Here is a 12,247-nt window from a genome sequence, read left to right on the forward strand (position 1 = left end):
TAAAAGAGGCCTTCTTTTGTCACTGGGGTTACAAAATTAATAGAATGAAATCCTGGGTTGCTGGTGGTCACTTTGCTGCTGCATTGGTGGGGTGGAGCAGGGGGTATTCCTAAGATTGAAATCAACCAGGAGAAAGAAAGATGCAAAAGGTAAGATTTATGATGTGTTGCAAAGCATCTAGGTACAGCCATACCTGAAAGAGTTATCCTTGAACCTTCAGTTACCTCAGCTGATTCAGTCACCTACGTGCTCAGGCTAATTTGAGTTGTATCACAAATACCACCTAAGCAGCTCAGATTATATACCATTGCTAAATGTTAAGAGCTTAACATTAAAACATGACTCAGGGAAAGTGATTTTGCAAAGACCTAAACTACAGAGGACCAGACACTAGACTGACAGGTACAGGAAGTCCTCATTTAATGCCCTCAATAGGTTCTTGGAAACTGCAATTGTAAGGGAAACAAGGTATAATGAAACCAGTTTTATAATAGACTCATTGATATAAATAAGAGATAAGCTCCTGCAGCATATTCCTGGTCATAAAAAACATCACTAAACTTCTATATAAAGACCAAAACACTTCTAGTAGTAAACATTGAAATGAATATGAGTTATATATACATTAAGAAGCATCATTAATAAAAACAAGTAAGATTATTCCAGTTCAGGGTTGGGAGTAGATGAAGCCTGTCTCAGCAGCTCAGGGTGCAAGTCAGGAACCAGTCCTGGACAAGATGGCATGCCATTGCAAGGTGCTCTCAGCCTCACTCACACTGGGATCATGTAGACACACATAGTCACCTAAAGGGGAACAGTTCTGGGATGTGAGAGGAAACTGGAGTTCCCAGAGAAAACCCATGCAGACATAGTGGGGGAATGTGCAAACTCCACACAGACAGTGACTTCAGCCAGGAGTCAATTGTTCCTCATCAATGTTAGAAGGAAATGACGTTGAACAAAATAATGTTATTCAAGGAGCCACTACCAGGCCTAGAATCTCCAAGGTCTGTAATTCAAATCCATTTGTAGAAACTACTTATGTCAGGACTTTACACTGTAGCTCTATGTTTTGGATTCAGTGTGAATGAGTCCCAAATCACATTACACTAATTCGCCTTTACTTTTCAAACTGTTTCACCATATACATCATAACCAAAAGGAGATTCTCATGACAGGTCATCATAGACATCCCTCTCTCTCCCTGTAGGTCTGCCCTTAAGTCATCCCCAAACCAGAGGTACCTAATACTTTCCTCAAAGAGGAAACTGCATGACCTTCTGAAAAGCATTTTAATGTTCATATAGTTTTATATCATCTTTTTAAATGCTCAAAGATATGGATACAATCCTATGAAATACTGAGAACAGAGCCTTGCAGGCAAGTCAAAAAGCATCCAACAGCCGTGCACAGTGGCTCACACCTGTAATCCCAGCACTTTGGGAGGCCAGGGTAGGTGGATCACTTGAAGTGAGGAGTTCAAGACCAGCCTGGCCAACGTGGTAAAACCCATCTCTACTAAAAATACAAAAATTAGCTGGGCGTGGTGGTGGGTGCCTGTAATCACAGCTACTCGGGAGGCTGAGACAGGAGAATCACTTGAATCAGGGAGGTTGCAGTGAGCTGAGATCGCACCACTGCACTCTAGCCTGGGCAACAGAGCAAGACTCTGTCTCAAAAAAAATAAAAATAAAAAATCCAGCATCATTAGATATCATGCCCTAGTCTGACCAAGGTTGTGTAACTATGCCTAAAAAGTGAGAAATTAGGTCAATGATTGATTGATTGATTGATTGGATTGATTAATTGATTTTCTGCTACAAGCACATTTGTTGCCACCTTCCCATTCATTCACTCACCCTCTGAATGACTTGATCTAAGAGGACTTGTGGCATGGTGGATGGACATTGGGCTCTTTTCCTGGCTCGGCCACTTATTTGCCAGGTGACATAGGCCAGTCAATTTCCATCTCTTATTCAAGTTCTTCCTCTGGACCAATAGGACCTTCGTGTACAGGATCTTGTGAGGAGCAAATGAAGCACCCAGTTCAGGGCACCAAGAGCAGCATCAGAAACAGACGAGATGCTCCAGACATATTTGTTCACTTGCTTTTCATTTAACCAATTGTGCTTGGGAAAAGTAGTCAGTTATTTTGGCATCAAATAGGGTAATTTCACCCCTTCTTGCCCAAAGTGTTCTCTGGCTGGGTGAATTGTACCAATATCCACCCAGTTGCTCCAGCTAAAAGCAAAGCACTATCGTGAGCCTTCTGTCTCCTTACACCCACTGTTAATCTATCAGTAAGATCTGTTGATTACATGCCTATAAATATCTTAACTCTGACCATCTCTTTCCTCCTATTCCTACCCTGTCCATGTCATCATCTCTCAGAGGACTCTAGCTAAACAGTCTCCTAACTGGTCTCCCTGCCTCCCCTCTCCTATCCCCCCATCCCTACAGTGTCCACACAGCAACCAGAGTGACCTTTTCTGAAGTGCAAATCATATCTTATCACTCTTCTGCTAAAATGTTCCCATACTTTCCAATAATATTATTAATAATAACAATATTTCTAATTTATTGAGCGCTTAACTAAGTAGAAGGCACAGATCTGAGCACTTTGCACATACCAAATTATTTAATCTAAAACAGCTCTCCAAGATAGGTATGATCATAGCCCCACTTTTTTACATATAAAACTCACACTATTAGTGGTGCAAGAGCCGAGATGAAGCTCAAACCATTTCCTTTCCTAAGAGCTATAAGACCTAGCTCTGCCCTCTAAAAGACATAGCTCTGCCCTGTCTGCCTTCTCATGTCACCTCATAACACTCTCCTTCCCCTTGCTCCCTAAGCTCTAACCACTTGGCCTTTTTCTGTTCTCAAACATACCACAGCTCATTTCTTTCTCAGGTTCAAAGACTCTTTGTCCAGTTCTTCTTGAAGGTAACTATCTTGGAGAAACCACCCTTGACCACACCGATGGGTAGAATGGATGTGTGTGTTTTTACCAATGCCGTTAAAACAACCACCATCTCACAAGCTCAGAATTCCTTGAGGACCTCTTATTCTTTTTGCTTGAAAATCCTGGGAACCTAAAAATACAGGGAGGATATTCATTCAAAGTGCTACGATTTATCATTTATATCAGGTAGTTCATAAATCCCCTTGCTTCTGAATTTGATTCTGAACAGAAAATGCCTAGGAAAGGAATGGAAAGTCTATGGAGTATTTTGCAAATTGCTTCTTAGAACCCTGAAAGTTTTTTTGCCCCTTAGTGAATGAACTACTCTCTGAAAATTCTGAAGGCTGAAAACTGACAGTACTGAAAACATTCTCTTAGAAAAAAAGGGCTTATTTTAACTTTTTAAAAAATATTTGTGTTTCTTCAAATATTCCTACAGTTTTTTTTAAGGCAATTCAATTTGGGGGGAACGTTATGACAATATGCTACTTCTTGCCAAAGAAAGCTTTTTATTGGCCTCTCTCGTCTTTCTAGCTTTCTTTTTCCAGCTGTTATATCAGATATAATCATCCAAAACTGCGATTTGTCATCTCCATCAAATTTGGCTTATAATTCTCGATGTTACAGTTTATGTGAAAACATTTATGAATTAAAACTCAGAGTGAAATAAAGATTTCACAAATTATGGACAAGGTTAATAATCCTCAAAAGGTTGGATTGCAAGCAGACCTGAGAAAACACTGGAGTTTATCCCAGATGCTGACACGCAGTACTGGCTTTCCACTGAAATGTGGTGGAGCAGTGAGACAGACACGATCCCCACTGCCAAGCCAGCCTGAGGAGCTGCTTCCCTCCATCATGTCATGGGACAATCTCAGGCAAGGCAGTGGATAAAAATGAGTTCTTAAATCACTTGATCTACCAATTAAAATAGAAAGATCACCTTTAGGCCTTGATGAAAGCTGTCTGAATTGTCATCAGACTCTGTCCAACCCACACCCACTGCCCATGGTAAGTACACATTGATGAACATAGCTACCATTTATTGAATCATAATTATGTACCAGGCAGTGCAGTAGGCCAATTTGCATGCCCTATTTTCTTTAACAAATACTCATTGAATAAGTGGAGCTTCTTTATATTAGGATGAATTATATGAAACTGACATTGTTGTAGATTAAAACAGTCCAATAGCAGCAATTCCATGCAGTTCAAACTAATATTTGTTCTGTCTCTCCCTGGACCCAGCACAATGCTTATGATAAACACACACAGTAGAGTTCAGTAAACTTTTATTCAATTTATCAAGTATTTTTTGTAGAAACAGCCTCTGAGAGAGGGGGAAAGATGGCAATATTTCAAGCAAGAGTCAATCCAACCAACTCTGTTGCATTCATCTCTGTTGGTTTCCTCTGAAATGCCTCAGAGTGCCCACCTGCCTCCACCTCCCCAAAGCTCACGTAGGAAAACAGAAAAACCTGCCCATGTGCCTCAGCCCAGCATAATGGCAGGGAGCTATGGGACATTGCCAGCCTCCTCTAATTTCTGCTGTTCCCCTCTCTTTTCAGGCAACCTGCTTTTTCCTCTCCCAAAAGTCACCATTAAAGGCATTTTATGGTTAAATAACAGAGAGCAGCATCCCAGGAGAACTAAATTTGGTCCTGAGGTTAACCTTAAAAATTGAATTCTAGAATCATTATGTATCTGAATTAGTAAAATGTGCATCATTTTTTAGGGAGTGAAAAGAGATCATTAGAAATAAGTGACTTAAGAAAACAATTTCACTCCTAAAGGAGCTGCGGGGGAAACGGCTCAAGAGCCCCAACTGAAACCCAAGAAATTGAGACTAAATGTGAATTAAAAGCAGATGAAGCCATTCCAATAAGGAGATGGGAAGTTGCTCCATTTTAAACCATTGCCAGAGGGAGTGAGAGAGTGCTTTGCCCAGCCCCTTCTTACCAAGGTCTTTACACTCTCACACCCCAACCAAGAAACAAAACTAAAGAAAACCAAAACATGCCTGAATCAAGAGGTTTCATTTCACCCAGATGCTAAACTTAAACCAAAGACCAATGGCCGAACAACAGAGTACGTTTCCATGCCTCCCACTACCTACTTTAATAATTGTAGCTTAGTATCATAGAAAACAATGGTGATAGTCTCGATCTGGTGTGTTTCAAATGAGGAATAATTTGCCATTTGGGGTGGGGGAGTGGAGAGTGTCCCTAAGTCAATCTTTCTAGCCTGCTGGTTATAGAACTCATAGACAGGGAAACATCTGCTTGCCAGCTGTGACCATGAAGCAGATGATTTATCTACAGACATCAGAAGCCCAACTGCCCCGACTACTGAAGCAGGAAGTAGGGGAGAGGTGGGAAGGGGAGTAGACGGGTGAGGAGGGAAGGGAAAGAGAGAGGAGCTCTTTCCAAAAGGGGGAGGAAGAGAAGGAAGGGAGAGGAGCACTTTCTGGAACCTGGAGTCAGGAAAGTTTCTTTAAGGGCTCATTGTGGCCCGTGGATATTTCTACCTCTTTTCTCCTCTTCCCCACTCCATGCCCCCATCCTCATAAGTTAACCTATAAAATGGATACATTCCAGGTTTTTAACCATGAGAAAACCAAATAGGAGGTGTGTGTTCAGCCCAAATGACAACATGAGCAAAGCGTATTATCTTAATTTTGTGAAAGAAAGAAAGAAAAGAAATGCACCAGTTGTGGCATAAATCTGTGTGGAAATGTGATATAGGTTGAAAGTTTGCGTGCACTGAGTGCATCCCCAGAGCTCCCCATTCTTCTGTCTGGAGAGTGGGCACCCCCAATGCAGACAGGGTTCACAATGGCACAGGTTAGAGTATATTCTCCACCATCTCAAATACAGAGCCAATACCACGTGGGTAGGCACCAGGCTGAAAAAGGGTGTGTTTTCTTTATTAGCAAAGCATTCTGCCTTGTGAGCTAGGAAGTTCCACAACAGGAATGGGGATGCAGCATTCCTGCACAGGGGCAGCTGTCTGCAGTTAAAAACTGTTCATACCTCTCAAGTTTTACCACTTACAACATCCTGAGCATTATACATAAGTCTGGAAAGGATGGCACTAGAAGAAATTTCATTAAATACCCTCAGGTCAAGACTTTTATTCTGCAACCCAGCCCACCCCCAAAACTGACCAAAAGTGTAGGCTCAATCTTAGTCTCCTTCATGTTCAAGCAAGACATTCATGGCTTATTCCAATAACCATCAACAAGACTCGCATTGTGGTTAGGAGCATGAGCTTCAGAACCTGATAACCCATTATTGAATGCTGATCTACCTCTTACCTTAGGCAAGTTGCTTCACTTCTCTGTGCCTAGTTTCTTCATATGTAAGACGGGGATAATAACTGCTAGGGTTGTTGTAGGGATTCAATGAGTTAACCTATTTAAAGGATTTAGAAAAATCCCTGGCACCTAGTGAGCCATAAGAAATGTTAGCGGCAATCATCATCATCATTGTCCATATTCCATTTTCAAAAAAGTGAAAAACTGTTCTTGGTATCCTGTAGTTCACAATCTGTTGTAAAGACAAGGTTGACAACAAAAACAACAGGAAAATGAAGCCAACCCCAAGTCAGAGGCTGATGATGTGATAGAGACCATATGTTCCATAGGGGTCCAAACCAGGAGGAGGGGCTGGCAGGAGAGCTAGGGGAGGTTCCTGGGGTTGTGGGGGAGTCTGTGGGAGCCTTGCACAACAGTGACATTTTGATAGATAAAAAGAAAGACAACAGGGAGCTTGTAGAGGTTATTTCCTTTTAAACATTATTGGTAGGGGAGTCCTTCTGTTGTTTATAAGGAGTGAGAACTGTTTGAAAAGCTCTTCTCTCAACTACCTTTCTGCAAAACTTTTAATGTGGTAAAACTGCACATTTAACACAGGCCCAACTGCAAATAACCAAGGTAAATTCCCACAAAAGCATTCTCTCCTACCCCACCCCCGGTCTAGTCAACACTGTAAATAGAACTGCCACGTTATTATTGAGAAGGGGGGTAGCTCCCATGCAAACTACATATTTGATTAGGGTCTGAACTCTTTGCTGAACCATGAGTTTGAAATAATTTAGGTGATACATATAAATTTAATTTCTTTGTTCAAAAACTCCACATCTGAAATGATGCCCTGCAAATGCAGAGCTCTCACCAAGGTCTACAAAATGAGTCTCCTTCTAACTCGTCTATACTGTGTGGAAATAATCTTCAAGGAAAGGAATAAACCTATTTTAAAAACAGCTGAGTCCTTTAGATCATATACCCTAACCAATTTATGGAGATAGATGAAATTCAGTATTAAAGAAATATATTTTTTCCACTCCTCCAGAAAATGTAAATGCCAGCTACAAAATGGAGAGGGGAAAAAAAGGACAAAGAAATCAAGACTAGAACAGCAAAAAAAAAAAAAAGTCAGAAAAAAACTATTCCAGGACAATTGAGGATTCTCCTACCTTATTGTCCCTTCCTGCTTGCCCACCCCCACCTCCTCCCATTTCCCTACTGGCCCAAAGGAATTGTATACAGGAACATCACAGAGGAGAGGAACTTCAGGGGAAAACAACTTCTGAAGAAAACAAAATTCATTGGCACCATCTGGAATTAGAAAGGCATCGTTCTCTACAGAAACAAACCCCCCTCTCTACAATGGGGAAGGACCCACTATGGCTCTCTTTCCTGTACTGCATCCTATTTCAATAACTCTTACATTAACCCTGGGCTAATAACTAGGACTGATGAGAAAATAACAAAGGAGAAAGAGCAAAAAGGGAAAACAAAGTAACACTGAGCGATTGCTTGTGTCCTATTAATATAAATGAATACAAAATACTTAAAAAAAAACACATTAGGCAGATATTGGCTTATGATGGAGTCAATATCACGATTTATTTAACTCTGGGGACAATAAATCTTGATATTGACTAAAAACATAAGTCAATATGTGTACTGTTGTGTGCATTCTATTACAAAAATTAGGTTTTTAACTTTAATGGCCACTTTTGCAAAGAAGAAAAATAAAAGAACTCTCTCAAAGACCCTCAAACCACAGCCACACTAACACCTGCAGGAATGAACTCACTCTCTGGCCCAGCTTCTCAGAATTATCTTAGTCAACTGGTCAGTCGGTCAAGTTAATGTAATGGATTGAATTATCGGTCCTAATTCTTTACCCTTCCCATATCCACAACCTGTGCTGTGCCTCCTACACAAGGCAAAAACCACCCCTAGACTTTAGACATGACTTTTGATACTTTAGCCAACAGAATGTGGACAAAAATGTCTACAGTTCCCAGTTCCCAGCCTAATCTTATAGAGGCATCATATTCTCTGTCTGTTCTCTTTTGACTCTGTTATCACAATTTTAAAAGCTTCCCTTCAAGGAGATGCTGCCCCTTTGGAGCATACCCCAAAATAAATCCACAAGGAGCAGACCAGAGCCCCTGCTACAGTGCTCAGCCCAGCTGAATCTACAACTGGAAGCAGAGTTACCCATACAAGCTCAGCCTAGATTATTGCCTTTCAAGACAATCTGCAGATGTGTGAAAAATGAATGCATAAAGTGAATGCCCCTGAGATTTTGTGGTTGTTTGTTATGCAGCAGGAGCTGACTGATACAGTTAGCACGCACTAAGTAATCATTATTTTTGGAACACTGTATGTTACTCCCTTTGGTGGAAGGGGTCAAAAAAAGTTGAAGAGGTATGCTCTGACTCTAGAAATTCACAGTATAATAGGGAAAGCAGGACACCTACCTGATGGGCTATCTCCCTTTAGAATATGTTCCCTGTAATCCAGACCACTGTCAGATGTCTCCCTATCCCCTTAGCCAGGTATACCAACCGTCTCAGCTCCACACATATCCAGATGCAGGACTCAGCCCCCTTACCAGTCCAAGAAAAATGCAGTAATTCCAATTGGGAGATTTTGTAGGTTTTTTTTTTTTTTTTTTCTGGAGTTCAGGAAGACTTCATGAGAGTACTATAGAGGTTTGCTACTGCCATTCTTTTAAACTCTACATTAGATCTTTTTTTTCCTCAAATCCCTCCTCTGTTACATCCTAAGAGGGCTTCTCTCTTTCTCCTCTTCTCTGACTCAGTAGCCAGCACCCTGTTAGTCCCTTTTCCTTTCAGATTACTTTCAAGAGCTTTAAGTTCCTCCCCTTCTTGCTATTCAGAAAAAGCCAGCTATGCCCACCTCATAACCTCGAACTTGCATTACTCATCCTATCAGCAAACACCAAATCCTTCAACAAATAGAATTGCTTCTTTAGAAGGCAGCTCAACTATTTGAAAAGGTTCTTCAGTGTCTCAAGCCCATTCTGGTGACTGATAAATGTCTTTTTAAAACATCTTTGGGGTATGTGTATGTGTGTGGACATTTCATATAAATGACTTTGTTTCATTTATAAGCATTCATTCACTTTTTTTCAATAAGTATGGGTTGAGCCAGTCACTGTTCTAAAGGCTGGGGTATAGCAGTGAATAAAAGAGAAACTCTTTGACCTCATGGAGTGTGGTCTCTAGGTAGAGAGACAGACATTGACAATAAACCCATAGATGAGGTCACACTGAGCAATGGGAAGTACTATGAAGAAGAAACAGAGAGAGGTTGTCACCAGGGGCTTGGGGGTGGAGTGGGATAGAGACATTGGTCAAAGAATACAACATTCCAATTAAATAAAAGAAATATGTTAAAGAGATCTATTGTACAATGTGGTGACTATAGTTAATAACTATGTGTTTTATTCCTGAAAATTGCTAAGAGAATAGATTTCGAGTGTTCTTACCACAAAAAATAAGTATATAAGGTAATCCATATGTTAAATAGCTCAATGTAGCCATTTCACAATGTATACATATTTCAAACCAATACATTGTAAATTATAAATCTATATAATTTTCTATTTTTGAAAAGGAAGTACTATGAAGAAAATTAATGTAGGTTGATCCCTATCCACATACTATTCTAGATAGGGTGGGCAGGGAAGGCCTCCCTGAGGAGGTGATGTTTGAGTAGCAACCTGAATTGAGCCTAAATCTCTGCCTGTTTACTTCATTCCTCCATCCAAAAAGTATTTATTATGTGCCTGTCATACTGAAGAGATGGTGTTTGGTTGCTGAGGGGCACAGAGAAAAAGAAAAAGTGGATATTCCCCTCAAGGAGATATAGTCAAATAAAAGAAATAAGATATACACTTGAAGAAAACTACACTATACCTTAAAATAGAAAATCACTTGTGCTGCATAGGTAAAACACCAGGGAAACCGGCAGGTATAAGAAATCACACTGAGGGGCACCCAAGATGGCCGAATAGGAACAGCTCCAGCCTCCAGCTCCCAGTATGAGCAACACAGAAGACGGGTGATTTCTGCATTTCCAACTGAGGTACCAGGTTCATCTCACTGGGGCGTGTAACACAGTGGGTGCAGGAGAGTGTGTGTAGCCCAACAAGTGAGAGCCAAAGCAGGGAGAGGCATCACCTCACCTAGGAAGTGCAAAGGGGAAGGATATTCCCTTTTCTAGCCAAGGGAAACCGTGACACACAACACCTGGAAAATCGGGTCCCTCCCACTGTAATACTGCACTTTACCAAGGGTCTTAGTAAACAGCACACCACAAGATTATATCCCGCACCTGGCTCAGAGGGTCCCACACCCATGGAGCCTCCCTCATTGCTAGCACAGCAGTCTGAGATCTAACTGCAAGGCAGCAGCGATGCTGGGGGAGGGGCACCCACCATTACCAAGGCTTGAGTAGGTAAATAAAGTTGCCAGGAAGCTCGAACTGAGTGGAGCCCACCACAGCTCAAGGAGGCCTGCCTGCCTCTGTAGACTCCACCTCTGGGGACAGGACATAGCTAAACAAAAGCAGCAGAAACCTCGGCAGATGTAAATGTCCCTGTCTGACAGCTTTGAAGAGAGTAGTGATTCTCCCAGCACAGAGGTTGAGATCTGAGAAAGGATAGACTGCCTGCTCCTGTGGGTCCCTGACCCCCGAGTAGACTAACTGGGAGACATCCTCCACTAGGGGCAGACTGACACCTCACACTTCACAAGGCTGGGTACACCTCTGAGACGGAGCTTCCAGAGCAACAATCAGACAGCAACACTTCCTGTTCAGCACTATTCTCTCTTCTGCAGCCTCCACTGCAGATACCTACGCAAACAGGGCCTGGAGTGGACCTCAAGCAAACTCCAACAGACCTACAGCTAAGGGTCCTGAGTGTTAGAAGGAAAACTAAAAAACAGAAAGGACATCCACACCAAAACCCCATCAGTACGTCACCATCATCAAAGACCAAAGGTAGATAAAACCACAAAGATGGGGAAAAGCAGTGCAGAAAAGCTGAAAACTCTAAAAATTAGAGGGCCTCGCCCCCTCCAAAGGAACACAGCTCCTCGCCAGCAACAAAGCTGGACGGAGAATGACTTTGAAGAGTTGAGAGAAGAAGGCTTCAGTCGATCAAACTTCTCAGAGACAAAGTAGGAACTACGAACCCAGTGGAAAGAAACTAAAAACCTTGAGAAAAGATTTGACGACTGGATAACTAGAATAATCAATGCAGAGAAGTTCATAAACGACCTGACAGAGATGAAAACCATGACACAAAAACTACGTGACAAATGCACAAGCTTCAGTAACCAACTCAATCAACTGGAAGAAAGAGTACCAGTGATTGAAGATTAAATGAATGAAATGAAGTGAGAAGAGAAGGTTAGAGAAAAAAGAGTAAAAAGAAATGAACAAAGTCTCCAAGAAATACAGGATTATGTGAAAAGACCAAATCTACGTCTGACTGGTGTACCTGAAAGTGACGGGGAGAATGGAACCAAGTTAGAAAACGCTCTGCAGGATATTATCCAGGAGAACTTCCCCAACCTAGCAAGGCAGGCCAACATTCAAATTCACAAAATACAGAGAACACCACAAAGATGCTCCTCGAGAAGAGCAACTCCAAACACATAATTGTCAGGTTCACCAAAGTTGAAATGAAGGAAAACATGCTACGGACAGTCAGAGAGAAAGGTCAGATTACCCACAAAGGGAAGCCCATCGGACTAACAGCAGATCTCTTGGCAGAAACCTTACAAGCCTGAAGAGAGTGGGGGCCAATATTCAACATTCTTAAAGGAAAGAATTTTCAACCCAGAATTTCATATTCAGCCAAACTAAGTTTCATAAGTGAAGGAGAAATAAAATCCTTTACGGACAAGCAAATGCTGAGAGATTTTGTCACCACCAGGCCTGCCTTACAAGAG

This window comes from Rhinopithecus bieti, unplaced genomic scaffold (genome assembly GCF_001698545.2).
Source record: "Rhinopithecus bieti isolate Rb0 unplaced genomic scaffold, ASM169854v2 scaffold_19018, whole genome shotgun sequence".
Classification (NCBI taxonomy): Eukaryota; Metazoa; Chordata; class Mammalia; order Primates; family Cercopithecidae; genus Rhinopithecus; species Rhinopithecus bieti.